Raw genomic sequence first — 5,266 nt, 5'->3', positions numbered from 1 at the left:
GTGAAACAGCATGAAACTTTGCATGTATCACCTGTGTCCTCTCATGACGACAAATTACTAAAAGAGTTCTGATCATACAAAAACTTTTAAAGTTACAATGGAAAAACTTGTTCTCATACACAGGAAGTGATGTCATATCTTCACATATTTCTCTCTGATTAACATAAAACTTGACTCACTGGTTTGCCGCACCACAGTGACATTATGTCCAAATTTTGGCATATTGGCCACTTGGTTACACAAAGTTGAGAAATATGTTTGGATAACAGTAGAGACTGAAACCCCTCACTGAAGTTGTTCCACCACCTCCTGGACATTTTCCATGTTTTATGGCAGCACAGTTCAACCTCAGTTATTGGCTAAGTTGGTTGTAAGTTTGATCCTCCATTACACTCGTGATGTTAAGTGACTGTACCTCAGCTCATCTCTCAGTCCATGTCCAAGTCAACATGGTCAACTGTGTTTAACTGAGTCATAATATCAACTGTCCTAACACGACCGATCAGTGTGAGGAGGTCTTAGACTCCCACCCCAACTCCCACCTCTCATGGAGCAGTGCTGTCTGTAGGTTTCTCTGACAGCCTCCAGCTGAGAGTATCTCTCCACCAGCACCTCCTTCTGAGACTCCAGGCGAGGCTTCATGTCCAGGTTTTGCTCAGCCAGGCTGCGATTTGCTGCCAGTGCCATCTCTCTCTCCAACTGAATATTCTGAATCTGAAGTGGAGACAGACAGATGTCAAACACTGGTAACAACTACATTTAAAGCACTTTGTGGATGTCACTAAAGGCAGAGGGATCATGGTGTAGGTTGAAAGACTGGGCACCAACCCTCAATACTTCAATGTGTCATTCAACATTCAAAGTCCAATAAAAAGTATGAACAAGCTAAAGGGAAAGCTGTCTGTAAACAGACTGATTATCTTAGTCTGCTATGAATGAGAAAAAAAGCCCTCCCTGTCTCTGCCAGCTGTACCTAATAATAATAATACTAATAATAATAATGCTCTTTGGAAAACTGTTTTTTCTATAGTGATCTGCAGTAATAGTTATTATCACAGCCTTTGCTTTATTTTCCTTCAGGAGAGACAATAATGTTCCAGTTTTTCAAATTGGAAATGGAAAAACTGGAGCATAAAACACCATCCCTTTATCCACATATATCTACCATCCACTACCTGTTTTTCATTTTAGGAAATGGAGAATGCAAAGAAATAAATACACGAAGACAAAAGAATCATTTCTTTTATAAGAAATAACCTGCTTGGATCAGTTTAGAGACACAGCGTAAATTACCACGGCAGCAGGCCTCAGGTAAAACCTGTCCACTCTTTGTAGTACAGGTTAATCAGGAAATTACACCTGACGTCACTAAGTTACTCTGATAAGCCAGTAACCTCTTTTTGTAGTACAGACCTCTGGCTTGCTAACTCTTGACTCCAATTAGCTCCTTGTGTGCGTTAGTAGTTAAAATAGATTGTGTAGGTTCCTAATTCTAAGTTGGTTTAAGTTGTTAGATGTTAGATGCACATTTTAAACAAAAAGATTCAAACAATGAGGGAAACGTAGGACTGGGTGATATGGCCAAAAGCTAACTAATCCAGGGTATTTGTAAGTGTAGGCTGTGGGCCAGATGGTCATTCAAGTCACGTCACTGATGCTTTTTAAATAATATCTAAAATCAAACCAAATGAAGGATTTTTGTCATCAAAAGTCTGGATCTTCAGCACTTAGAGAAAAAAGCTGAGCAAAAAGCCACCCAGTGTTATTTTAAGAGTCTGGTCTGTTTGTTTAGGGAGGACACCTCTGTGGATAATTCATCTACCAGTAAATCCATCTGAATGATGAACACTGAAGGAATCCCACAATAAAAACAAGCTCAGCTAAGGTTAGCAGCAGCTCAGCTAACAGCTAACAGCCCCCCGATGTCCTGTATTCACTGAGGAGCACCAGAAAAAAATGATTTTTAACATAAAACCACTTTATTCAGTGTTTTTTCAAGTTTTAATTGTCAGGTCTGTTTGTTTGGAGAGGAGGGGACCTCTGAGGAGAAATAATGACATGTATGAGTTGTTTACCAATGCAAAAATAAGTTCAGCTAAATTCAATGTGTGGTTGTTTTATCACCCAGCCCTAGATAAACGTATGTAAAAATAATCCCAGTGAGATAAAGACTCAGGTGTCTGAACACCTGGTTTACAACAGTTTGTTATACTTTTACAATGAACTGACATCAGTTCATCACAGATTTCTTTATATGGTGATTCGCTGCAAAGCTCCAACTCCAGGAACATGTTCTCCCAAAAAGTCTACCTTATAGGCATTTAATGTACTTCGGGATACAAACACACAACGGTGCAGGTTTACTGTACAGTTTTTTGGCAACAGCAGAATAATATATAGCTTTGGTATTTCCTAGCAGCAGACATTTTCCACTTTAGTCAGCATCTTTCCCCACATACTCAACTATAAACAGACACATCTACGGAAAATAAATTATATATAGACTGTGACTGAAAGACTAATACAATAAGTATGTAATGGGAACAGACATCCTGCTGTAATCTTTGCTGCTGCAGATGCTTGTCCTGTCCACTCTCATATTCTAGATCAGATTCAGCCTCGAACAAGATTTGAGAAGTTGACATTTTCAATCAATAACATGATGTTTCTGACCTTTAGTTACTAGTAACTTCGTTTTACAGTTTGTTTTCAGAACTTCCTCTTTTAATATTGTCTATGGGACAAATGAATGGGACTTTCGCTGCAGGAACCAGGGCCAGCTGAAACAGTTCCTCACATCTCACCACTGTATTTTTCCAGTAATGAGTGTGTTGTTGTGTGCTGTGCTGTTGTTGTCAGTCTGTGACTGTGAGCTAAGAGTAACTGATGCTGATTTGTATTGTGTCTATATGTACAATGACACCAGGAGGAGGAGCTGGCGTGATACACAGTCAGTTTGGATTTTTAATTAATTAGAGCGACAGTCTGGATGGTTTGTGTCACGTGATTACTGAGAGGTTCAATTCAACTAAACACCCCGCAAGTTTCCAGAAGTTGTAGATCAAAACCCTGACTTTTCACAGAGGCATTTTGTATGAATGCTCACCCTCTTTGAAAGCCAGACTGGAAAATGGAAGCCTATGGAAAGTAAGGCATCATTTTTACCTCATCAGACTCCAGAGCCATAGACTCCACCCTGTCCGGTTGTCCAGGAGATCCTGTAGCTCTGATTGGCTAAGGTCCTGGAGCTTCTCCATTTGATTTGCCAGGATGGCTGTCCGTCACATGGAAACCAGGAAATGAAAGTTAAAAACAATGTTTAGAGACAGAAAGTGAACAGTCACAGGCCTTACTTCTGAATCTTAATGTCCCTAACCTCGAGTAGATCATTAAATAGTCACTGACTTATCAAAAAAACCATGTCGCCTACAGCTGCTTCTCCATTAAGTTCCTACTATGTAGGAGGTCTATGACAAATGTGGGTATTTGTTTTTTTATCAACACAAGTGTTGGTACAGATATACAGACAGCTGGCTACTAGCTAGCTAGCATATTAAAGTCATCCTGTAGACACACAGTGGAGGTGAGTGTTCACCGAGGAGAGAAGGCTGAAAATGAGCTGCCACTTACACGATGCTAGCAAACCAAATCCCGCCTGACACTGCGCCGTGGTGACATCCAACACTACCTCTCTGTTCCCACTGACAGCTGACGTGACACGGCCTCGAGATCTTCGACCTGCCCTAACTCCGTCCGCCGAATCGAATCGTTAGCTAGCTACTCGGCGACGTCTGGTCTCAGCTGATGGTTCCGCGTTCAGCTATCTGATGACAACAACAGTCGGTATGATCGCAATGTCAGGCACTCAGCCACCGTCAACTTCGAGGGAAGCCCAGCGGTTTGTCGATCAAAAACGGAACCCAGGATGACGTCGCTGTCCCTAACGACCGCTGTCACGCGCCTCTGTGTGTCGCGATAAAGTTTATATTACTAAACACGTGCCCGCAGTCGACAGAACGCGTTAGAAAAGCGCCAAATATTAGCTAAAATGAAGAAAGTTTCACTCAACACTGGCAGAAACCGCCGCCATTTTAGGAACTATCCACGTTCCGTGGTTTGCGGGGGTGTTCGGGCAAAACAAAAACATTCTCAAACAGCACTAGTCAAACTAAAATTAACTGATTGTCTACATTTCCAATTCTTACCGTTTGCCGATATGCGTAGGAGTATTTTTTTCGACTGTGGCCGTTTTCCTTCTGCAGTCCCCTACGTGGCAGGGTAATGGTGGGGTCTGTGTTCAGCTGATATAAGGGAAACCCCTTCACTGTGTGACGGTGATGTTCCAGCTCCCAGGTGTCCGTCCACCGGTGCTGTCAGTGGATGTATATCTGTCACTCTGCTCAGCTGCAGGATTCGCCACAGAGACCGAGCTCAGATAGAAAGTACGACGGTACCACTGTCTCAGTTATAGCGGCTGCAATCAGTGGCTTCGTTAATGTTTATGCATAATTTATTAATGCTTTCATGGTTCACTTATTAACATTTACAACAGCAGACCTGATAAATCACTGTCGAGCACTTAATATATATTAAACATTTAGTAGTATTACAGTCAAGCAAATTGAGAAAACGCCTTCGCCAATTTAACAAACGCAACAAAACTAAACAGACAAATGCAGCAAAATATTCTTGACACAACCCATCACAGATACAGGCTGCAAGTAGCAGCAACACTACTGACCAGTAGTCCAATAACTTCAGAAGTCCACAAAGTGACTGAACAAGCGCTACTCAGGCAGGTTAATAAAAAAAAGTGATATTTGCACGTTCTCTGTCGACAAAGGTTGTGACAAGACATGTCACAAGTACTATATTATTACTATATTATTTTTCAGCATCTTGTATCAGTATGATACCAATGAGAGCAGTCACAAATACAGTAATGAGTAATATTAAATAAATAAAAGTGGTAACAATAAGATTATTTAAAGTTTGTGGATTTATTGAAGGAATGTTATACAACAGTAATTCTTAAAATAACAAAATAATACTTCATATAAGACCTCAATCGGTTGTGTTTTTAATTGAAGTCGTTTTTACGATGTGCATATCACTTTTAAAAGTGGAGACATTCATACACCAACATGCAATGTGTCTTGTGCAGATATTTAACTGTTGTTCTCAAGGGTTTATGAATTAAATTATATTGTTCACAATGAAAGACAGGCCTTCATGTTTAACTTGCCTAATACATGTAAAACAAAAG

The 5,266-nt window shown here is 40.6% G+C and overlaps 1 long non-coding RNA gene across 1 annotated transcript; it reads right to left on the bottom strand.

Moving 5' to 3' along the window:
- Window positions 1-542: 542 nt before the first annotated feature.
- On the bottom strand, window positions 543-3,935 carry LOC108873381 (uncharacterized). The gene is made up of 3 exons (XR_001959462.2): window positions 3,631-3,935; window positions 3,166-3,274; window positions 543-714 (listed from the first exon to the last, which is right to left on the bottom strand). It is a non-coding gene; the product is annotated as an uncharacterized LOC108873381 (long non-coding RNA).
- Between the last annotated feature and the right edge of the window lie 1,331 nt (window positions 3,936-5,266).

The sequence above is a fragment of the Lates calcarifer genome, unplaced genomic scaffold (genome assembly GCF_001640805.2).
Source record: "Lates calcarifer isolate ASB-BC8 unplaced genomic scaffold, TLL_Latcal_v3 _unitig_5048_quiver_2941, whole genome shotgun sequence".
In the NCBI taxonomy this organism is placed as follows: Eukaryota; Metazoa; Chordata; class Actinopteri; family Centropomidae; genus Lates; species Lates calcarifer.
Note: the sequence above shows the minus strand (reverse complement) of the source record. Positions and strands in the feature narration are given on the sequence as shown.